The 24,397-nt window shown below is 52.5% G+C and overlaps 1 long non-coding RNA gene across 2 annotated transcripts in view; it reads left to right on the top strand.

The window, feature by feature from the left end:
• LOC121342677 overlaps positions 1-23,645 on the top strand; it is a 67,953-nt gene extending 44,308 nt beyond the window's left edge. The window contains exons 3-5 of one of the 2 annotated variants that reach the window (XR_005953596.1): positions 1,313-1,368; positions 22,455-22,638; positions 23,252-23,645. This is a non-coding gene — a long non-coding RNA (uncharacterized LOC121342677). Of the gene's footprint in view, positions 1-1,312; positions 1,402-22,454; positions 22,639-23,251 lie in introns of both variants that reach the window. The other variant, XR_005953595.1, reaches the window with a different exon arrangement.
• Positions 23,646-24,397: the final 752 nt, after the last annotated feature.

The raw sequence follows: 24,397 nt of genomic DNA, 5'->3' as shown, positions 1-24,397 counted from the left end.
ACAATTGAAGAAAAAACAAATTGAGAGAAATCATCTAAAGTGTCAATATTGATCTTTTGGCCCTGACTGTGTGCGGAGAGGACTTGTTGAGTGCCCAAAGTTTGCTGTGTGCTCCCGGTGCTCCCCGAGCAGGGGGTGGTGGCGGCTCTTCCCGCCGGCGTGGTGGGTGCACAGGGCAGGAGCTGCTGAGGCAGAACAGGGGGGTTTCCATGGGAAAAGTCTCGGAGCTGTTCACTGGAGCACAGCGCTGATAGGAAAGGCAGCAGGGCTTTAAACTGCCAGGCTGGTGCAACTCCCAGCTCCTCAGCGCACACCCTCACTGCAGGCGTCGGCAGAGGTTCCTTCCCAGCACATTTCATGGGGAGAAGCTCCTTTCCACACACCTGGAACGCATTCTCCTGTCTCCCACACCGATATTGGCGACAGCCACGGCACGGCTCTGCGTCGCCGGTGGCTCTCCCTGTCCCTGTGTGAGTGTGGCGTCGCTCCAGGGAGGACAGGCCGCACCTGGGCTCCATGTGCTGCTGGAGCCACCTCCCTGAACCACTTGGGGCATGGCCAGAGTTGGGCAGGGTGGTGTGACCAGACCTGCTGCAAGGCCTGCTTCGTTTCCCTGAAGCAGGATTGCCCTCGGTGCTGCCCTGTGCATCCAAACCTCGCAGACGTCCCCAGGAGCCCTGGGAATGCCACACTGGAGATGTCCAGGCCTGTCAGGCATTGCTGGGCAGTGAGGGGCAGGGTGGAGATGGACACCAAGGTCAGCACAGGGTGGTGACCTGATCCCTCCAGATCAACACTGCTGGCATTAAAACACAACATTCAGAGCCCCAGGGATTCCAAGGGGAATGGGAGGATAGGGATGTGTAGCAGCAGGAGCACTCCTTTCACCAAGGGGCCTTCCTGAGGACCCCCACCGTGGGCTGGCAGTGCTGGCCAGGGCAGCTGGGGTGCTACAAACCCCAAGATTCTGGGTTTTACCCCCAAGTTTTGTGCTGTCTGGAAAAGCAGGGACACACTGAGAAGAGCAGTGTTCCCAGAAAAGGAGCTAAACTGCAGGTTGGGAGAGGTGCCCATTAACATCCCAGCCTCCTGGAGTAGCTGCAGACCAGAATTTTGTGTCCTGATCCACATCCTCACAGGTCAGGGGGGAATTTCCCTGAGCACCCATCCCTCTCCTTCCCAGTGGTGCTGCCCTGTGAGCGACAGCCTGCCTGGGAAAAAAGGGTTGGGGGAGAATTATTTCCCGGAGCTACCCCACAAAAATTACTTCTTAACCTAAAATGGATTTTTTTTAATCTCCCCTCTGTTCCAGTGAATTGCTCCAGGTGTCAACTGAGCCAAGTCAGGATCAGCTGCAGTTATTCCAGAGTACGTGTCCACGTGCAGAATATTCCGGAACAGGTATTTCACTTTAAATTCATGCCCCGTCTTATTCCAGAATATTTTCCCTGCATAGAGAAGCACTTGGCTGGGGTCTCTGCTTGCTGCCGTACCAGTGATAAGATGGATTGGCTGATCTAATAGGTCTTTTCAATCTCTGATTTTGAAAGCTAAGATTGGGAAATTAATTTCAGAAAGGTCAAAACAGAGCAAGGCTATCCTGCTGCTGTGTGATGGATCCTATTTTTTTTTTTTTTTTTAAATCTGCCTATTGAGGGAAAGGTTAGTTATTCAGCACCGTGCAAAAGAAAGAAATAAATAAAGCGGGCCGAGGAACACAAAAGTGTATAGATCTGCTGACCCATTCGCAATCCTCAGTTAATGAGAGCGGCAGCGCTGAGAGGCTGCGGAGCTGGGGGCGCCGACCCCGCGGGCAGGGAGCGGGGAGCGGGGTGTCCCCTGCACGCGTGGCCGCCGCGGTGGCCCCAGCCTGGGAGGTCTGCTCCCACCCCCCCGGCTGGGAAAACGGAGCAGATCCCTGGGGTGCTCCAAAAAACCCATCCCGAGGCAGCGGAGTCTCCGCTGCGGTCGTGGGGAGGTTTGCGGAGCCGTGCCGTGGGGTTTTAGTGTGTGGAGAAAGAGAAGACTCAGAAGGAAAGGGGGGGGAAAGAAAAAAACAAAGGTTTCGTGTAGGTGTTTCCCTGCTTTTTATTTATTTATTCTCTTCCAACACAGTCAAACAGTAAAATGGAGAGTAAATTGCTTTAGTGCTTTTAAAGACCGGGGAATCGGGGAGAGCAAAGGGGCCGGTTAGGAGGGAATGATTTCTTAATTAACAACAAAATAGATTTATCATTTGTTTGCCTTTTTTTTTTTTTTTTTTTGGCGTCTCCACATGATATATTCAGCAACCTGCTGAGCTGTCCTTCCTCTGTCCCCTCCTCTTCTTGTGGATGAATATGGGGTGCTGGATTTTGGGAATTTTCAGCATCACTGATCAGACCTCGTCCCGACAGCCCGGGGAGGTTGTGCTGTGCCTGGGAGGTGCCACCTGCGGGGAGTCCTGGTGGCTGCTGCCGTGCCTGGGATTGCTGTGCAGCCCCATCTCCTAGTGGGGTCCCCATGGGATGTCCCCCAGGGGCTGCTGCAGGGAGGAATGGGGTGAGGGACAGGCTGAAGAGCTGAGCTGTGGCCGGTGCAGGCCTCACGAGGCCCCTCTCCCTGATTTAAGGACAGGCTGTCCCGTGAGCACTGACCTGGCTCTCCTCGGAGCAAACCCAGAGAATCCTGCTGACTGCTCTGGAGATGGGATCCTGACTGGAATGCCTGGCCAAGGCAACATTAATTAAGACACCCATCTCAGGTGTAATTCACCCCTGAACCTGTACGAGCCAATGTCGCTTCACAGTTCCCTCTCTGCAGACAAATCCTAAACGTGTCTGGATCCAGGGCTGTCCCTACCATTCCTGGAGCTCTCCACTTCCTGCTTTTCCTGTTGCTTTCTGCAGCCAGCTGTACAAAACCCAAATGATGGGTTACAGGAATGATGGCTAAAATAAATATCTCCAGTTGAGGATTCTGCTCCCAGGTTCAGTAGTAAGTGGTAATTATTAGTCAAAACACACAAGCTGCTTCATTTCCTTAGCACATCAGGCCACACTGGAGGTAAAGCATAACTTGGCAAATGGGTTGTGTATCTCATTCTGAACACAGGATGCCAAGGAAGATGCTGGAGCACACAAACTATAACAACTGGGTTATCCTTTACCAGCAGAGAATCCCTAGCAGGTTTCACTGGACACCAGAGCACCTCTGAGAACCTTGAGATTTCTTCCTGTAACTTTCAGAGGAATTTTTCCCTCATGTTCCTCCCCTATGAAAGTGCATTTTTACCTGCAAGAGAACTCAGGTGTCCAATACTCAAACTCAGGGTTAAAAAGGTTTTTGGGACTTTACTATCCTCCTTTTTTTTTTTTTTTTTTTAATGTGTGTCATGGACTTTTTCAAATTCAACCACCACTTAACTGTATAATTTGAATGTTTTATTATCATTAATGCAGTAACTTCACATTGAGTGTGCACCTGTAGCAAGCAGGCATGGAGAAACACAGTAATTCTTGGTGAGGGCACCACAAAGGTGTGACTGTTGGCATGGCCTGGGGACGAGCACTGTGTGAGGAGCGAGGTCCCCAAAAACTGTCCCTGCACCAGCACGTGCTGGCTGTGGCTTGAGCTGCTCCATGGGGATCTCTCACCCTGGGAGAGTCCCAGCTTTCCTGGGAGCTTTGCCCAGAGCTGCTGTGTGGGCTGTGGGTCCTCAGCCTCCGGCAGATCCCAGGAGCACCGGGGAAATAGCCATAAACCCTATTTAAATAGGGAGCTGGTGGGAGGGAGAGGGGAACATTTATTATCATCTAATCCCGCTCAGGTTTTCTACACCATATGTCTGAGCAGCAGAACATGTGAAATGTGTACTAATTACTCTGCCTGTGTCATGTGTGTATATTTTATATGCAGTCCCTGACCTTTTTGTTAATAACTTCACATTATATTCATTGACCTGAAACAAATTGAATTCAGTGGCACTCACTCCAGAATTGAATTACATAGTCTTCTTAATTGGTCTCTTATTTAAATGTGGAAAAGTAACAGTTTACCACCTGTAATTATTCTTTTCCTTAAGAAATTCCTGTGGAGAGCGTGTGTGTGCATGTCCGTGTCACACGTGCTGGGCTCGTGTCCGGGAGGAATTCCCACAGGAGCCCCAAGCCCAGCTGGCACCGTGGGGCAGAAAAAAAAAAAAACCCTAAGAGTTCTGTCCATCCGAAGCAAAACCACTTGTAAAAGTGTGTGAAAGCCCCGGAAGGATCTCGCTTTGCCAGGTGCCATCCCGGGACACGGAGAGCACCGAGAGTGGAGGTGGGAGCTCCGGGAATGCTGACCCGCCGTGGGGGAGAGCCCGGCCGGCTGGAATCTCCGCTCGGCTTTCATCCTTCCGAGGCCGAGTTAATTGCCGAAGCCGCGAGGAGGAGACTTACTCTTTACTTACTATATTTAACTTAAAAATGCAAATGTTATTAGTGTCCCGATCAGTGATAAGAGTGCCTTTGTGCCAGGCTTTAACCTCCATTAGGGGGGATTAGGAGAACGTATCCACATTGGCATTTTCCAAGTGTCACTGTGACAGCACTTGCTGCACAAATGCCTGGCTGTCACACTGAGGTTTATCACCAGGTTTTTTCCTGCGAATGCAGACTAATAAGCCCAGAAATTACAATTGCCTCCCTGCCGAATCTGTGATAGGCGGAAATAATGATATCAGTGCCCTGCTAATCTCCTGCCTCCGCGCTTGGCACCAGCCTATTGAGTCACCTGTCATACGCCGCTTTGATGAGGCGAATTCAATCTCTCAGCTATAATGACAATGGAGCCATTTTAATGTTTGGAAATGATTATGTGAAGGTTTCTCTTTGCTCTGTCTTGGCAAGCAAACCAGGTCAGCGTTCCGGCTGTGTCTCCCGCCGCCGCTAACGACTTGGAAGGAGCTGGCCTGTATTAAGTGAATATGCCAAGTTATTAGAAAGGAGATGCCGAAGGCAGCTGGAGGGGGGAGACTCTTTTTATTTCCTTTTTCACAGCAAGCGTGAGCCTGAGAAGATGCTTCACACACGTGAGCATCTCCCACGCACCCACGGCGCCTGGTGGGCCACGAGAGCCCCGTGCGCCGCGTGCCGGCAGCCACAGGCTCCTCGCCCCAAAATCCACCTGGGAATGGCTGGCTTTGCACAACAGGCCACATGGAGCTGGCTCGGTGATCAAACCAAGCTCCCAAACCTGTCCCAAGCCCTCCAGCCTGCTGGTGTGTTGGGAAGGGGGCTGCTGGAGGGCTGCACCAGAAGCCTGGCTGGGCAGCCGTGGAGAGAATCTATGGTGCTGGATCCATCCCTGCCTGGGTGTCCGTGTCAATTCACTTTGGGGGAGAGACACTGAATTTCTCCTTCTCTCAGGTGCCTCTGTGTGTGAAGCTGGGTCACACTCCGCCTTTGAACAGGAGCTGAAACGCTTGGTTTGTTTATTTGAATATAAAAGGAAAATGACTATGTTTCCTCAAGCTTCCAGAGGTCCCAGATGTACAGAGGAAAGTGTCTTCAGCTGGATGAGGGTTTAAGTCACCTTGGAGAAGCGCAGGGTCTGTCAGAGCCTGCTGCTGGAATTCCATAGGTTGGGTACAACCTGGGGACTCCTGGTGCTGCCCAGTTCTCCAGCTGGATGGCCTCTCCCTGGCATCTCTGCCAGGATCCTGTGGGATGGGTGACACAGACATGGCCCAGTCCTGCAGAGAGGCCAGCACATCCCAGCGGGAAGCACCGCTTCCCACACGGCTCCATCACCACCGCCCTGCAGGAGCCTCTGGCACTGAGGTGTTTGCCACCTTCCCTTGGCCTTCCCTGCCAGGGGATGGGTTTCAACCAATACAACATTAATGTTCCGGGATCGTGACCAAGTCTTTGCTAGGGCAGGGGTAAAGCTGCAGAATTTCAGATGTCAAGGTTTTATTTAGGCCAGTGTTCAAGGCTGGCCCTGGATGGGTGTCCTGGGCTGCTCTTCAGTGGGTGAAAGGCAATTGCTGGGCTGGAGAGAGGACAGAGCAGAACCCAATTGACCCACACAGTGCAGGGAGCAGCGCTGAGCCCCTTTCACCAAGGGTCCTTGCAAAGAAATCTTCTTTATTAGGGCTGAGTGCTGAAATTATTTCAAGGAAAGCGATTACCTGTCTAATAACAACTGTGCCCGCCTGAGTGACTGCCACAGAAAGAAAGGGTTTGCAGATGGGCTGAGCAGGCCTCAAAGCAGCGGTGACACAGGCACACGGGGCTGTCCCCTCGTGTGTGTTTGGAGGGATGCTCCTGCTGGGAGCTTGGCTCTGGCCTTTCTGCTGGGAATGGGGCGGGTGATGGCATCAATGCTGGCATGTCCTTTGGTTTTGGGCGCGTCCCCACCACCCTGGAAGAGCCCAGCTTGGGCTGGGCATCATCCTGCTGCCCTGCCAGGCTGGTGCCTGCATGGTGGGGAGCTGGGCACCCCCACATCCATCTCCCCTAATTAAGGCAGGCAATCTAATTAGGGCGGTGCCCCGCGCAGCCACCCCATGGGGGCGCATCAAAGCCAGCGTGGGGCTCGCGCGCGGGCAGCGCAATTACCCAAGTTAAGAAAACATCCCTGTAATTAGCCAGGCAACTCCGAGCACAAGGAATGGAAATTAGTCACAGCGCAATAAATTAGTCGGTGCATATATTACGTGCCGGGAGCACCCCGGGGGCCTCCTGTTTTCAAAGCTTTGGTTTGCAGCCCCATGCCTCTCAATAAAGCATTCATCCCTAGGTGATTATGTGCCAGCAAAAGGAGTTTTTAACTGAATTACAAATTTTCTTTTCTAATTCTTTTGTAGGCAGAATTGGGGAGAAGCGCTTTTTTCTCTCTTTTTTTTCTTTTTCTTTTTTTTTCTTTTTTTTTTTTTTTTTTTTTCTGTTTTCTGAAGGTCCGGGGAGCAAAGCCACTTCCCTCCCCCTTCAGCTAATAATTAATTTTCAGCTTTTCAGGGTGCTTCAAGACCCTGCATTGTTTGCTTTAATTGGGAGCGGTAGTTAAGGAACTATTTCAGAATCCCTCCCCAATTCTGAACTATTTTAGCTGTCGTTTCTTTCCTGGGGGAAGAAAAGGGGAGGGCGAAGCAGGAAATTGGACTGTAGCAGCACATAACATTTGCATCAAAATAATACAGCCGGCAACAGAAAATCACAATCACATCACTCAGAAGGAAGGAACAGAATACAAATTAAAGGAATAATGTAAATTTTTTGCCATTAAGCTTCAATGACCATTTGAAATGGTGCAAGGCACAAAGGTTTTGATGAGCATCATCCAGTTTGATTATTCATACTTGTGCTTCTGCTTGAATTAAAGTAGGAGTGCTAGAGCCTGTTAGAGCAAAATATTTGAATTGGTAGTGAACTCTCACCTTTACTTGCATCCATTTACTTTTCAAATGAATACCAGATAAGTTAGTGCATTTTATAATCGGCCTGTTTTCCAGTGAGTGCTGTCATTACATACCAATTTCTTTTAGAAGTGCTTCCTAAGAAACATTAAATACTTACGAATAAGGATGTGTCCATCACTGGCAGCAGCCCTCTGCGAGCAGAGGCAGGTCGTGTGTCCTCCCTGCCAGGGCTCTGTGCGAGCCTTCTCCAGCCCCGTCTGACCTGGATAGGGAGCTCCCTGTGGGCTACAGGCAGGGATCCAGCCCCTCTGCCCCACCTGGAGGTGTTGGTGTGTGGGTGCTGCAGAGCCATGTGCAGGAACATCCCTGCCAGGCTTTCCAGCAGCGGCCATGGGAGGAGAGAGCACGGCAGGAGCTCTCCCTCGGCTCCCAGCCTGCAGCTTTCTCCCCTGAGCTGTCGCTGCTTCATCCCGGTTCCAGCACAGGTGGCTTGTACAGAGGAAAAACGAGAGCAAAGACCAGGATTTGAGTTTTCAGGTGCTGTCCTGTGAGTAATTATGGATGCAGGGAAAAAGCAAGGAGCATTAGGGTAGGGTGGCAGGAACCAGCCTGGAAAAGCTTCCCTGGGGCCTGATCTGACCAGCGTGAGGGGCTGGCAGGTTGCTGGGTGCCTTGGGAGCAGAACTGGCCAGGTGTTTGTCTGAGGAGATACTGTGGGATTAATGGCCTCAGAAGTTGCAGTGGGAGAAATTTAGTTTGGATATTGGGAAGAATTTCTTGTCCAGAAGGGCTGCTGGGCATTGGAACAGGCTGCCCAGGCAGTGGGGAAGTCACCATTCCTGGAGGGATTTAACAAATGCATCGATGGGACACGTGGGGATGTGGGTTTGTGGTAGCCTTGGCTGTGCTGGGGGAATGCTTGGACTTGATCTTAGAGGGCTTTTCCAACCTAAATGGGCTTCCGAAAAAGCCAAAAGGAAGACTCAGAATCGATGCAGAGAATCCCAGAAAGATTTGGGTTGGAAGGACCTTAATGCTCATCTCATTTCACAGGCAAGGACACCTTCCACGATCCCAGGTTGCTGCAACCCCCATCCAGCCTGGCCTTGGACACTGCCAGGGATCCAGGGGCAGCCACAGCTTCTCGGGGCAAAGCTGTGGTTTTGCTAAGTAATAATCAGGTTATTCCTAATGGTGATGCCGCTCAGGGCCATTCCCCAGCTCCAGGAGCTTGGAGGTGTCAGCAGAGCTCCTGTGGGCTGGCAAACACCCGCTGCCGGACCAGCGGGAGCTGCGGGATGCCTCACCCTGCCCCGCTCCAGGGCTCCATAAAATGCCTTTTATTAAGATGAGGGAGGGGGAAATCAATGCGACTACACATCAAACCCGAACAAACCTCCGGTTTAGCAATTCCCGAGCAATCCCTCAGGATCCAATGAAGGCCGGGTTATTTAAATGAGAAAGGCCGGGATGAATGCCTGCCTTTGTCCGGGCGCTTCCCCAAGGTGATCTGGGTTAAACCCGTGCTCTCAGGGTTAATTATCAGCTGCTTTTCTTTTAAAAATGTTTTTTTCCTTATTGACACAGGGGGGTTGATTTATGTAATATCCATCATAATTCCCAGATTTCTGTAGATTACAAGGTTGTCCCCACGCACCGCTCTGCTGGTGGAGGGGCTCCACACTGGCCTCCCTCCTCGCTCCGGCCACCACCGCCCACCCTCCCGCTCCCTGGCCCTCCTTAATTAGGGATGTTTAATACAAGGGGCTCTGGGGTGCAATTAAAACCAAATAAAACAAAAAGGCGGCGTGGAAAAGCGCAGCCCTGCTCTTCCCTTCCATCTTCTCCCCCTCCCTGGTGTCTGTGATGCCTCTGCAGCCCACCAGGGATGATTTTTGGGGACCACCAGCCCCAGCCCAGCAGAAGCCCAATCCTGTTCTCTCCAAATGGGGGGAATGGCCCCCCCATGCACCTATGGGGTCAGAGCCCTGCACGTGAGCCTGGAGGTGATGTGGGGCCTCTCCTGTCTTCCTCAGTAGTTCCACAAACCAGCAGAAGAGGCCGGATTGGCATCCAGCTCTCCAAAGGAGGTCTCCCAATCCTGAATCCCTCTGTCCTGGGGAAAAGGAGCAGTGCCTGGCCCCTCCAGTCCCGAGGTTTGAGATGCCCCTGTGGGGTTGAGGAGTTTCCCTGTGCCCAGGCTGGGCTGGCAGGCAGGAGGAGGCACGCCCAGCTTCCAAACACACGCAGCACCTCAAAGACTTTGGGAAGGAACATTCCTTGGGCCTGGCTGCTCCACGATCTCCCCATACTTATTTTTCTTCCTCCCATCCTTGGGATTTTTGCTGCTTCCCCCTTGCCCAGTGCCTCAAAGCCTCACTGCCTTTGCAGGTCCTTTTCCATGTCCTTGTTTTCCGGCTGCTGGCCTGTGTGTGGGCAGCCACGGATTTCTGACAGCGCCAAGCGCATCCCTGCCACAAACCACGGCTTTCAGGGATCATTCCACTCGACTGGCTGAGAAGAAAACTGCTCTGATAGAAACTATGTCATAATAGTTGGGAGCTGGATAACAACGCCCCGCTGCCGGGGCTGATCTATTCTCCTACGCCAGCGCGGGGAATTGGTCTCCACCAAAGCAGAAAATGGAGCTGGCTTTTCAGGAGGGTTTAAAATTAAGTGGCTCTGGAGTCACCAGATGATGATTTTGGTAATATTTCTGCGGCTAAGCCAGCCCTTTCATTCTGGGAGGTGCTGGTCTGCAAAGCAAATGTCCCACAGCATCAAACCAGAGCTCCCCACAAAAGTTTAAGTTTGGCTTTCAGCTTGCCACGGCAGCACTGCTGGGGATGGGAGGGTGCTGCTGGTGAGGTTGAAGAGCAGCAGCCTGAGCGATGATGAGAGGAATGACACGTGCTCTGGACTTACTCAGAAATCAACAACGACTGCCTAGGTTTGCTTTGGAAAGGCAGAACTGAGGGGGCTGGTTGAGAGTGAGGGCTGGGCACCTCTGGTGATGGCAGGCAGAGTGACACAGGGTGACAGAGCCACCACCGGAGCGGGGCTGGAAGAATGGGCTCGGGGCTGGAATAACGGGCTCAGGGCTGGAATAACGGGCTCCTCCCATGTCTGGCTGATGCACGTGGCACTCCACCCCAGCTGGCACCCTGGCAAGGGTCTCCATGCAATCTGAGGAATTGGTTCAGCTCTGGGTCTCCAGTTTGGTTTTCCAGGAGAGGAGGCACAGTGACCGCACAGCAACCACGGAGCTCACAGCAGGTCCCTTCCGGTGGCTCCCGGCGGTGTCCCAGCTGGAGGCTGCCTGAAAAGTGACGTTTTTCCATGGTCCAACACCAGCCCAGCCGGATGCTGCAGCCATCCCCGCACAGTTGGCCGCTGCTCCCTTTTCCCGGCGCGCTTTGTGCAGCCGGAGTTGGCTCGTGCGATAAACGGACGCGGTTCAAAAATATGACTCCTCTGAACTTTTTAACCTCACACGAAAGGGAGGAATTCTAAGAGCAATGGGTAAAATTCAATTAACTGAGATGACAGAAAATAATCTACTGAGCACGTACATCAGGCAATTGGAAGCTTTCATACCTTTCAAAAAGGAAATAACCTATTTCTTCCCTTGTTATCTAATGACACAGGAGTTTATTTCTCTGGAAGCAGTTACAAATCTACCTAATGGGGCCTAAATGCTGTTGCCAGGCAATTAGGGGTTCATTGTGTGGCTAATTCTTTCATTTCCGTGGCGGTGGTGGTGATTGCGGTGGCGGGCAAGCCGAGGTCCCTGTGCCGTGTTTGCCCCCTGGGCCACGTTTGCTCCTGTGAGGAGCACACCCCTGGCTCTGGGTGTGCCCGTGCTCCGTGGCTCTGCCAGGGACACTCCTGGCCTTGTCACGCCGTGACTTGTTCAGTGTCTGATCCTTGAGTTATCCCGTCCCTCTGAGATGATTCCAAAGGTTCCTGCACAAGCTCTCCGCGCGGCCTGGGCAGCTTTTGGTTATGAATGAGTGCAAAGACACACACAGGGGCATTATTTATCTAAAATATATAAGCAGGAGGAATCTTCATAAATCACAAGCTGCTATTATTCTGGGGTTCATGACAGCCATATCTTTTTTTTCCACAGAAACACAGAATACATTAAACACCCCAGGCCTTGGAAAGGGACCTTTCAAACCTGTACAATTGCTCTGTTTATCCCATTCCTTTAGTGTTTAATATTTGAAGCCTGTTCTACACAATCAATCTTAAAATTACACAATTGATCTTTAAATTAAGCCAGAATTTATTGAGGAAAGCTCCTGTATCTGCCTTTAGGAATATTGTTGTTTATGACCTGAGGAGTGGGGAGTTAATCCTGGAGGGAGAGCCTTTGGAAAACTGTTTTACATTGGGCTCTGCTCATGTCAGGCCTGTTGGGGAGCACTGGCAGGCCTGGGGGAAAGGCTGTGCCTGGACCAGGATGCTGCAGGAGGCCTGGGATGCTGCAGGACATTGCTGCCCTGCGGTGGCACTTCACAAGATGGTTCCAAAAGGCCCCTCCTTGGGCTGCACTAATCAAGGGCTGTGCCCAACAGTTTACTACAGCATTTAATTAAACAAATTTACCTTTTGAGGGAAAATCCTTCACAAGCAATTTGGGTTCTGGTGTATCAGAGCCTTTTTTGAGGTGACTAGTGCTTTTAACCACTGTCTAAAGTGCAGGCGGTGTTAATTAGCATATTTAGGATTAAGTAGATTTAGCATGCAGTAATCATTCCCTAATTCAGTAAGAACTATCTCTGGTGAATAGTGGACATTAATGACAGTTGCAAGAGCTTAGATATTACATAATCACTAATTACATTCTGCACAATTAGCGGAGACTCCTCAGTGTGAATGGCTAATGGCTGATTTGTGTCAGCAGCCTGTTCTGGCTGTAGAGAAATATAAACAGTCTGCATAATGTTCTGAGGGAATTAGCATAGGGAAGGAGGTTATCTGTGGAGGTGGGAGGCCGGAGCAGCTCTGATGGATGGGCTGAGCCTGGAGCCAGCGTCATGCCTGGACACACACCTGCCCTTCCTCACGGATGGCCTCAAAATGCCACCACACGCTTCCAGGCTCTCAGCTCCCATGGGCAGAGGATAAATCTGGCACCCAGGGGCCTCTGAGGGAGTGGTGGGGTGTTCTGTGAGTGCTGAGCGAAGCAGTGCAGAGCTGGCACCCACAGCCAAGCCCTCTGTCTTGTGGAGACCTCGTGCTCCGTGCCATGGAGCAGCCGGCAGTGACACACGGCCTGCCAGGGCAGGAGCAGGGAGCAGTGATGTGCAGCTGCTGCTTGGTTTGTTTGGGGGCTTTTTGCCCACCACTCTGTCTCTGAAAATAAAAATGCAACAGTGTCTTGCCCTGACAGATTTGGCATTTCCTCACCATTAACCATTTCCTAAAAGGATGAAAAAGCTGAGCTTCGCTTTCCGTCCATCGTGTGTGTCAAAGCTGCCCCTGAGGAAGAGGACCTTCCTTGGGTGAACCTTCCAGGGATTTGGGCAACACTGAGGTGGCAGGCAGGGGAATCAATCCGTGCCCCATGAATTTTTAGTGATGGATTCTTACAAGCAAATTCAGGCTCCCACATTCGTTGTGTGATTAAAATGAGGAATAGCGGTATTAAGCTGAGGGAATAGTTTTGGACAAATCCCAAGCTGGAGACCAGCACTGGGCCCCTATACCTTGAGGTATTGGTTATTTTAAATTAAGATTGCATGTGGTTTTAAAAGGCATTGTCAGAGCAAAAGCAATTTAACAAAAGGCAATGTATCTGACGGCGACTCTCCTGTCTGCCAAGTGCTCTTCTCTGCGAGCGCATTGTAGGGAAGCAGATTACATCTCCTGAATATTTTTGTCTGTTGCTCGGTTCATTTTCATAATAATAACTCGCATCCGTCTCCATCCTTTCATGTTGAAGGGTTGCAAACTATTACACAAACACACCCGCTCCTGGCGCAGCCACCTCCAGGGGACAGCCAGCGGCTTTCGGCAGCGGGGAGAGGGATGTGGCCGCCCGGGGGGACGCTGACCCCCTCTGGCATGAGGGGTTCTGGGGAGCCCCTGCCTGCAGCACATCCCACCTCGTACCTCCAGCACGGACCTGTCGGTGCCTGGCTGCTGGGGAAACGTGGGGTGGGTGAGTCCCGGTCCCACCTGTGCCTGGGGGGAACCTGCAGAGGACACATGGGGCCCAGAGAAGCTGTGGCTGCCCCTGGATCCCTGGGAGCATTCCAGGCCAGCTTGGACAGGGCCTGGAGCGACCTGGGATAGTGGGAGGTGTCCCTGTCCATGGCAGGAGGTAGAATGAGATGGACTTCAAGGTCTTTCCAAGCCAGGATTCTGTGTCTGAAGGAAAACACCTCAAAGCCTTGGAAGCCTCAGCAAGACTACTTCTGCCCCAGAACATGAGTGGCTGTGCCCCATTCCACACCCCCAAGCAGGACTTGGGGAGGGTTTATAACATCTGCAATGTTGTTTCCCAGCTGCTGGGATGTTCAGAGTCGAGGCTGATCATACTGGCCTTTGGGTTCCCTGTCTAGAAACCTCATTTTTTCATCCCTGGGGGGCAGCAGCTGCGCTGGCACAATCTAAAGAGAGCAACGGTGGGGCTGAGGCCAGCAGGATTTCTCCTCAGCGTGCCGGGGAGGAGCAGTTCAGGGGGCAGACGTGGCATGGAGAGCACTGTGTTCAGTTAGGGTCGCTCAAAGCCACACTCCTGTGTCACCAGTGGCTTTTCTGTGGCAAGGACCAAGCACGGTGTGTGCCATGCCCTCCCTGCCTCCGGCCTCAGAGCGTCCCAGCTCCTCCAGCCTGGCGCTGGGGGCTGGAGACAAGTCTCAGGCCCCAGCACGGGGCAGCATTTCCCTAAGTGCTGTTTGCTGAGGCAGGTGCTATTCCTTACATTATCGCCAGGACATTTAAATCTCACTGATTGGCATTGTTGTCTCAAAGACAGTGTTTTTCCCGCTGAGAAACTGCATTAGATCGGCGAAACGGAGCTCATTTCCATTCACTCAGCAGTCTCTCTAGAAATGACATGCAGTGCTTGAAACTGTTTATTTCCAAATTCAGGCCTCCTCCGCATCAGTCATCAGCTTCAATTACCAGTTTTCCGGAGCCGAGCCATCAGGCAGTCTGACACGAGGGTCCAACCTAATTCCCACCTTCTCCAAAGTCAAGAGCATAATGTGCAGATGAAAAGGTGGAAAATAGCCTGGACTTCATTAGCATGCAGAGCCCGGCTGTTCATTTGCTTGCTGCGAATGGAAGTTCTGACACTCGGCGCCTTCTGCAATATGAGAAAAGTCCTCTTCAGAGTATATGATGTCCTCACCAGCCAGCAAAGGTCATCAAAAAGGCAGGCGCTGACCTTGCTCCCTGCTCTTCATGACTAGTTTATTGATTCCAGGAACACCTCATTACATGCCGGATCAACATATTATTGCCATGTTCAGCGGCTGAATTGTTTACAAGTGTCTTTATAACCAGCAGAAAGCCTTCCGGATGATGCATGACTACACTCATTTGGATGTGACCTGCCAATTAGATGTTATCCGATCCGGTGCCGTGTGTCCTGATCCCTGACCGGGCCCGCTGCCCTGCATCAGCACGGGCCCATTTACTACTTCTTTCGAACGGCTCTTTGGCAAAGTGTCCATTAGCCTGTCAGTCTGTAAATATTTTATTTTTTTACCTCGGCAGCGGTGGAGGCGCCGCCGGCGCTCCCGCTCTGTCATTTGCTATGCATGAAGTTGATAATCAGCTGGGGGAGGCAAGGGGGTGTTTTATGGCAGCGTCTGATGGCCCACCCCATTTGCAGTCAGCGTGCGTGGCCCGCGCTCCCGCGCCGCGTGCCACCCCGCCGCAGGGACCCGGCATATTTTATTCCGGCGCCGGCACCGCGGGACTGCTGATTTATCGGTGGGGGGAAGGCAGGAGCGAACCCCCCCCGTGCTCAGCCTCCCCCTGCCCTGCCTCCAAAGGCCCCATAACTTACCACCCAGCAAATGCCTTCCCCCTTCTCCATCTTTCCGGCGCTTTGTGTTCTCCCTCGTTAATATATTGCGCCGCGTTATTTATCCCGGCCCGCAGCCTGGGGTATTTACACGCGCGGAGACGCGAGAACTTCAAAAATAAATCACGGGCCACGACTACTATTTTAATCTCTCATTACAGACACTTCTGTGGCTCCATAAAGAAAAGAGCGGCGCGGCAGCTCGACGAGCGAGTCCGTAAAGAGAGATCTTCTGTGCCAAAAAGCGGTGCTGGGATCGTGGCTTCCGGGCACCAGAATCTGCACAGGCTGCGGTTTTGATTTTTCCACCTCAGCCTTTGGTGGTGGTAGGGTGGCTGAGATGCCAAAGGAAACTCCATGCAGCAGTGGATGTGGCTGATGTGGCAGTGCCAGGATGTCCGTGGGGGCTGTGGCCTAGCTGGAATATGATAAAATGTTCACACCATGGCACTCTCTGCCCAGAGCTCTGTAAACATTAATCAAGTTGCCCAGCGCCCCTTGGCAAGCGTCAGTGCTGAAATCCCTTTGCTGGGGTTAAATCCAGGGACCAGAAGGGCTAAAGGGCTCCAAGGGTGAACCCACAGCCCCAAAAAAGCCACATCTCCAGTATCCTGCTCTCCAGAGCCAGCATTGCATCTCCCCAATCCCAAAATCCACTGTGCCAGGCCCTGGGCTGCCGAACCACAGGAATGTGACAGGAGGGAGGGATGCCCATGCTGGGTGACAGAAAACAGATGAGGGTTCAATTCCCTCCTTACAACATGAAGCACTGGGAATTGGGGGCTGGAAAAGGGGGATTTGAATTCCTTAAAAAAGCACAATTAGCTTCCAAAGTAAAAACTGGAAAGTGTTTGTTTAATTAGAGCTGAGGCAAAATACACACTCAGGTCAAACCAGCCTCAGGCTCCAGAGACAGCACAGTGCATTGATCTGAATTTTGGAAAGGAGCAGAAAAAGCTTCCATTTCCTAGCAAATCCCTGGCTCTGGGCAGCCCTGGAGCTGCCGATGTTGAATATTCAGAGGGCTGATTCCCCACAGTGAGCTCCAAGCCGGTGCTGCAGCCAGGTAACAGCAGGAATGGAGCCTGAGAGCTCCAAATCCCAAACGTGGGATCTCCACTGGGGCATAGGGATCTCCCTCCCTCCCCAGGGGAGGTACCAGGTCTGGCCTGTCCCATGGTCCCAGTGGAAGGTCTAGCCTTATTTTCGCTGTGTTAAGCCTGCAGTGGTTTATCAAGCCCCAGACATCCCTCCAAATTTGGCACCTCATCCCTTCTCTTCTGTTTGTGTCCTTGTCACTGGATTTCTGTTCATGATGTAAATTCTCCTTTTAAATGGGAGAAAAAAATCAGCTCTTTATGACAGCAGACATTAAAGTTGTGTCACTATAGAGAAGTGCATTAACCTTTCCTTTAGCTTGGAGGACTTCATAATCTTTTAAAAATCAACTTTTTATTAATTTTGGAATGATGCTTAATGTCTGAGGGGAGTGAGGAGCAGTGGCATCACCAGTGGAGCTCTTTGCCACTCTAACTTAAGGTCAGGCTTGCAAGTGCTGCATGAACCACGGCCCATGCAGATATGGAATCATGGAATTGAGAAGGTTGGAAAAGCCCTCTAAGAGGACTGAGTCCAAGCATTCCTCCAGTACTGCCACGGCCAGCACTAAACGGTGTCCCCAGGTGCCACACCCACACATCTTTTAAACCCCTCCAGGGCAGGAGCAGCCAAGCTCTGCATCTTCCCACAGAGCCATGGGGGTGAATTGAACTGGTGGTGCTTGGCCAGCCTGGAGCTGGACCTCTGCATCCATGTGGTGAGGAGGAAGGAGCCACCCCAATTTTATTGTAAGACTGGGTTTCCCTTGGAGAAAATCAGGATGTCGTTCCTGGGCTGAAATTTGGATTTAGCAGTGCAACTGTCAGCCGTTCTTCCTTGGAGACTGGGGCAAGGAGACAGCCAGGAGAACCCAGCCCCTTTCCAGGGGGTTGTGTAGGGAAGGAAGCAGCTGAAGGGCTGTAGAGGCTGCACCCAGCGAGAGCAGTTCCTGGGGCCACAGACCTCACATGGATCCACCTGGAGCCCGGAGCTGGGGGATGGAGCCCGGCACGTGTGAGCCTCTCCGGGTGGTGGGCACACACTGGGCAGGGTGGGCTCTTATTAATTACTCTTATTAATTACTACTACTAACTTATTTCACATATTGTTCTTGATGGGATTTTGTTGCAGAGGGCTGCTGATATTTTAGGGATCCGCAGGGCGAATCTCTGTCCGCACAGCCAAATCCCTGGGCCGGGGCTCCGAAGCCGCCGGCACAGCCCTCGCCGAGTGTTTCCAAACTGAATAGTCATTGGTTTGGCAGATAATTCAGAAACTATTTGTATGAGCTGTTTATCAAATTATTAACTGCACAGATGTTGTTTGGTTGAAGAGCAGCTGAACCTTCTCTCTGCCAGCCGGGGAGACAAAGGTCTGCAGGAATAATTGGAGATGTGCATGGAATATTAAATTAATTTACTGCTCTTAATTCTTATGCAAATCCTGACCTCTGATAGAGCCTATCAATTACCCTGCACACAGGGAAAAGAAAGGAGAACAGTTTCTTTCTTTTCTTTCCCCCCCTCTCCTTTTTTTCCTGTTGTTCTCCAGTTTGGGGTTTTGTTTCTTTGTTGTTGTTGGTTTTTTTTTCCTTTTGAAAGGGAACTTGGGAAAGGAAATATTTGTGGGAAGAAAAAAAAAGCCATTTATTTGTGGTGCAAAGGGCCAGGATTATTTAATTGAATGTCCCAGTTGCAGCGATGTCCCCTGGGAGACAGGGTGCAGTTTTTAACATTGTGGGGTGCTCAGGGGAGGCCTGGGAATGTAGGCCAGAGCGGGGCTGGAATAGCTCCACATGCTTCCCCAGGAGGGGCCCCACTCTGCCAGCACCGTGGTGGGCTGAAGTGGGAGAGGACTGGAGACCCAGGCTGATCCCAGCCGGGTTTTGGTGGGTTGGGGGCAGGAAGGGGCCCCTGGCTCTGCTGGAATCCAGCCGGGGTTCGGGTGGGTTATCAGGGAGGGCTTCCTGCCCCGATAGCAGGGCTGATTCTGCCAGTAATTACCAGGGAAGAAGAAAGGGAATTTGTTGTGAGATCCCAGGTAAAATGAAGCAGGATTTAATTGGTCCTCGTTAAACAGAGCTGGGTTTCCAATATGGAGAAAGGCCTCGTCCGGGCAGTGTTTAATTGGGGCTGTGTGTGCTCTGCTCAGCCGGTGCTTAAAGGCAGACGCCGGGCCCTGTTCTTTCATCCCATTTTCTAATAAGGATAAATAAACAGGATGAATAATGCCATCAGTCTCTCCCTTGACCCCTGTGAGACCCCAGCAATGTAGTGCTGTTCACCCCGGAGCTGCTTTCTGGGATCCAGGAACCCAATGCAAGCAGGATCCCTCGGCACGGAGCACCCGATGCGGCACCAATGTTCTGTTAGCAGAACCCCCAGATCCAGCTACGGAGCAGTTTGGGGAATTCTTTGGTTAGTGGCTGTCAGAGGGGAGCCTGAGGAGGGGATGGGGCTCAGGGGGCAGGAGGGGAAAGGAGGGAGAAAAGAATGGAAAATAAAATTATGTCTTTCCTTTCTATTTTTCCGTTTTTATTTTTTTCCCCCCGTAAATCCTGGGAAGCGCTGGGAGACTGCACTCCCCCTCCCACGCCGCCCACTCGGGTAATTTCATTTATCCCGCAAATCTAATTAGCAATCCGTGGCTGACATTAATACAGATCTAATGAGGCCGGCGATGACCAGATTATGAGGCGAGCGCTGACAGAGCCTTAAAGGCACATCGAGCCCTGCAGTCAGTGGGACCCGGCAGAGGAAAAACTGCTTTAAACGGGGAGAAGAAAAAGGAAAAAAAAGAAAAAAAAAGAAAGAAAGAAAGGAGGAAAGAAAGAAAAAAAAATAGATGAGGGAGGGGGAGAAAAACATGAGGAAAAGCGGTGCGGGTAGGGTTTGGCTGCTTAGCTTATTAAGGGAGCCGGAGCTTTGCTGGACGCAGTTTATCCACCAGCATCGGGCCTCTGTCCCGGCTTCTCCCGAAATACCGTTCTGCAGAGGAGAAAAAGGAGGGGGGGAAAATAAGGGGGAAAAAAAAAATAAGAAGAAGAAGCTGGAGCCCAAGGAGTCGCTGTGCAATTTATTCCAAGGGGTGGCTGTTGAGAAGGCGGCAATTTGCGGCGGCCGGGGGTTATTTAGTGCGATATGAAATCAAATGATCCTATTGCTCAAATAACAGTGTCTGGGAGGAGAAGCGAGCGCGCTCCAAAGGTAATTGTCTCCAGATGATATTCCTATTATCCCCCAATCCCGGCCTAAACGCTGCCAGCGCCGGACTGGAATCGATACGGGGGGAGGACCGGGGGGATCCCGGGGCCGGGGGGAGACATCCCCGGCACTGACCCCCCTCGGGAAGGGCGGCAGGGCTTCGGGAAGACCCTAAATTCCCTGTGGCTGCTGCCTGTCCGTGCCTCGGCGGGAGCGGCAACAGCGGCGGGGGAGCCGAGCCCGGAGCCCAGGTAAGGAACCTACCGGGGGACGGGGAGTGGGAACGCGGGCCCTTCCGTGCCCCGGCGGGCAGCCGCCCTCCGAGCGGACCCTTCTGCATCGCTTCACCCCAGCGCAGGCTGTCGGGTCCGGTGCGACCTCCCGCGGCCCCGGTCCAGCCCCGCCGCGTCTGCATCGCTTCACCTGCGGTCACCGATGCCTGCGGTCACCGCCGCCTGCGGTCGGTCCCGTTTGCCCGGAGCCGCTGGAAGCGCAGCCAGACCAGGGGCGGTTTCACTGTGGATCTCCCCGCAGCGGATGGAGCGGCGGCCGCCGCTCTCCGCGGCGCTGCCCGATGGTAAAATCGCCGGAATTCAATGGCTTGAAGGAAACGGCGGGAGGAAATCCAAGGGGACGGAAGGCGGTGAGGGGGAGAAGAGAGCGAAGCAGCGGCACCTACCTGGGCGGGGGTCCCCGCGGCCGGGTCCGGGCTTGCTCCGTGGCCGCTGCGGCAGCGGGGACAGAACGCTCCGAGTGCGGCGGCCCCGCAGCTGCTCCCCAAATTCCATCGGCGCGTCCCCCTCGCCGCCCGTGGGGTGGCCGGGGTTCCGCCCGGAGCTGCGGGTACTGGGACGGGGCTTTTCCCCTTTCCGCCTTTCTTTGTCAGCCTTTCGCCCGGGCGGGCAGTGAGTCCCCGGCGCTTCGGGCATAGAGAACAAACGCGCTGCTTCTGAAAAAAAAAAAAAAAAAAAAAAAAAAAGCGAGTATTGAGGGAGCGAAACTCCGGGCTGTGGCGCTCAGGAGTGTCCCGGCTGGGGCAGCTGTGTGCTCCCGGGGGCCAGGGTTTGCCCTGGACCCGTAACAGCGGGAGGTGGCTGTGCTGAACTAGCGGGGACACTGCGGGGAGCAGCAGGAGGAGAATGCTCGGGGTCAGGCGCCTCTCTCGGGTCAGGTCCTGATGAGAACGGGGCACAGGTCACCCCCCGGGCCGCCAGGAGAGCCCGGTGCGGTTTGTGTGTCTGCAAGCGGGCAAAGCATTTGGAACCTGAAGCCTGGAGTGAGCCCCAGCCTTTGCCCAGCTGTGTGTCCACCCCGTGCTGCCTCACAGGTACGTTAGAAACGCGTTTTTGAACACTGTCAAAATGCACTGTTGGAGGATTTTTCCTTCTCTGCTCAAGCCTTTTTGTCAGCTTCAGCCTCAGGTTCCTATTTCTGTTTGGCATGTTCTGAATGGAGTGCAGGGCCCAGGGGTGCTGAACTCCAAGCAGACACAGCTTAATTAATTGAATAGTCCCGTGCTTGTTCTCCCGCTTTTTACAAACAAATGAACAGTTGATATGTGTGGATTCTTTCATTCACCACCAGAACAATCCTCTGCACAGGACAGGGGGAAAATGCCTAATCAGTCACAGCAAACCAGCACGATGGTTTGGGGTGGGAAGTGACAAATACCATGTTCACTCAAACCTGGATTTCACAGCACTGGGGTGAGGCAGGGTGCAGGTGAGACCTGGGCTGGCAGTGCTTCCTCAAAGGCAAGCCAGCTTCCCCGGCGCTCCCAGGTCCAGGCACTCAGCTCCAGACCTCTGGCAGAAGTGAGACTGGAACAGAGGCAGCAGCCAAGCCATGCCCAGGCAGGAGCTTGGAGTCCCCTGCGGTGTGAGCCCGGAGCTCCACGCTTGCTCTCCTCCTGCATGGCCCTTTTGCTGATCCATTCGCTTTTATTTCCCAGAGTCGCTGCTGACCCGCAGGTGTTCCTGCCGAGACACAGACGTGGTGGGCAGTTTTTGAATGCTAGGCTGTGAGGAGGCCAGGGATCCTCCAGGGACACCGTGTTTGTCTGTGTGTCTGTCCCAAGAGCCACACCCCGCTGCCCGGGCCACCAGATCCCAGTTCCCGGCCCCACAAACCTCACAGCTCGCCCAAGTGCCTCCCTTTGTTTCAAACTCTTGGAGCCTGGAGCACTTGTTGAACCTGACGATGAGTGCATCAAAGTGGCTGACAATTAGGAAATAAACAAATATAATTTGAGGTATTTTTGGGCAGAATCCTGTCATACATAGATGGGCTCGTTGCTGTTGTTATAATATTGAATATTCCTCATAGTTGGGATATTTGTGCTGTGCAGCAGCATCCCTGGCACGGCAAACGTTGCATTATCTCGCTCTGCAAAGGCTTCATTAATCAAACCAGACAATGGGCCAGACACATCCCTTTGAGCCTGGTGCTGGGATCCTCCGGGCTTTTCACCTTGTCCAAACACTTTGTCCCTGTCAATGCAGGCAGCAGCTCTTCAAAACCGATGGCTCTGATCTGTGGGACTGACAGGAAAATGTCTAATTCAGTTAAAAGAATTCCCCAGTTATTTTATGTTCTCCCTTTAATTTTTCATGGCGTGTAGAAGCTAAACTTTTTCAGTCTTTCTGTCTGTACCTGAGATCAATCCAATCATTTGTTAAAACACTAATGAAAGAGCCTGATAGATCTGTGTCCTTTAAAGCAGCAGCAGCAGTGGCAAGCACTGAGATCAAGCAGGATGGAGTGGCCTGGCCAAGCCATAGCCCCGCTGGCAGGAGCTGCAGTGTGGACAGCAGAGGGAACAGCTTGGTCGTGAAGGTGCTGTTCTCCTGAAAGAGGATCCTGGCAAAAACATGGCTTGGTGCAGGGGATGACACACTGAAGGCGAGGTAGGACCCTGTGTGCTGGGAACGGGTGTGGGTGCTGTGTCCCCTTTTCCTCACTGCAGCACTGCTGCTCCGTGCGCAGAGCCGGCAGCAGGACAGTCGGGCACAGGGAGTCCTGAGAGCCCCCAGAGGGATGGTCTCCATCCCGCATCTGTGAGGAGGGGAGCTCGTGGTGCCTGTGGCAGGCTTTGCCTTGTGCTGGCTTCTGTCTCCTCGGGTCAGGCTGCAGCTGAGCAGGACCCTGGTGCCCCCAGCCATGGGACCCCAGCGGGCACTCGTGGCACTGAGCTTGGCTGTGTGTTGTGAGCCATTTCTGCCACTTGCAGTCTGGCCACTGCAGGCTCCAAAATGAGCCAAAATACCCTCTCCTGATCACAAACACACCAGAGCTGGTTCAGCTTGGGGAACAGAAGTTGAAGGAGCCGTGGCACAGGGCGCTCACGAGTGTGAGGTGTAGATGCTTTCAGGGAAGATGAGAGTTGAGCCTTTGGCTGTGAGTGGTCGAGTTCAAATTCAGCCCGTGGGTCACATTCAGCTTTTTGAAAGCCTGAATTCAGTTCTCATTTTTCCAGGGACAGGGAAACTCAACACTGTCAATTTCCTCTTTCCTCTTCAGACAGCGGCAGACACTTGAGCGGAGACTCCTTGTGTTTACAGCCTGGTCATACGAGCTACTGAGACCCAAAATCTCCCTGACATCCTCTCTGGATGCTTGGCCTTGGAACAACCTCATTCGTGCCACACCTGCTCCCTTCCACTCGTGGAGCCTTCTATGCTGCACAGGACACTGGAAAAGCACTTGGAGATGGCTGGAGAAGGAGGGGACTTCCCGGAAAACAGTCTCTAAACCAGCCCTTCCCTGTGCCGTGGCTTTTCTGGGGCTCATTAATATCAGTGGTATGTGCTTATATCTCAATTCTCCAGGATTAATTCAAAATCCACAGACACTGACATGCCTAGGGGCTTTTCAATTATGTCACTCGGCTTTGGCTAAGGCCCTTACATTTGCAATAAACATGACATGCTTTTAACTGCTGCGGTCTCCAGTTTTTTGTGTACTCAGCTGTTGTGTTCTGGGTTCCAGGTTCCTGCTGGAGGAACTCTGTCACCTTCCCTGAGGCAGCAGGTCTGAGGCCAGACGTGGTGTGCGCTGCTTGAGCGTCAGACACGAGTAATAACAAGTTTCGCGGAACTGTACCACTTAATAAAAGCATTTTATTACATTTAAATGTATTAAAATGTGAACATTAAATTCAACACGCTAATTACTGTTCCCAGGCACTGCCACTGACAGGAAATGGATCCTCACAATTGCTCTGCTGAGATCGCTCGCTGCTGTTACTGCTCTTTGGTTCTTGGTGTGTTATTAGTGCTCTGCATTTGGGACTTGAGTCATTAACAAAAAGGACTCATATTGGGCATTATGTAAATTCTATATGTTTTCACACAGCTCCCGGGGCCTGTGTTATATGTCTCATTGACAAAAAGAAAAGCAAATGCATTGGGCTCTGCCCTGGCTTGTGGGTGAGGGATCTCAGGGGTCACCCAGGCACAGAGAGGGAAAATCTCTTCCTAACACATCTCTGTGTTTCTGCAAATCCCTTTCCAGGACAATTTGTCCTCCTCCCACTTGCTGCATGTCCCATGACACCCTACCACAGACACCAACAATTCCTGCTCTGTAAGGAGTTTCCCACTTTTCTGGGAGCGAGGGTCTTCTCATCCCTGCAGCAGGCATGTGCAGCACGTGGATCCACTGCCC

This window comes from Onychostruthus taczanowskii, unplaced genomic scaffold, assembly GCF_017590055.1.
Source record: "Onychostruthus taczanowskii isolate IOZ18803 unplaced genomic scaffold, ASM1759005v1 scaffold55, whole genome shotgun sequence".
In the NCBI taxonomy this organism is placed as follows: domain Eukaryota; kingdom Metazoa; phylum Chordata; class Aves; order Passeriformes; family Passeridae; genus Onychostruthus; species Onychostruthus taczanowskii.
Note: the sequence above shows the minus strand (reverse complement) of the source record. Positions and strands in the feature narration are given on the sequence as shown.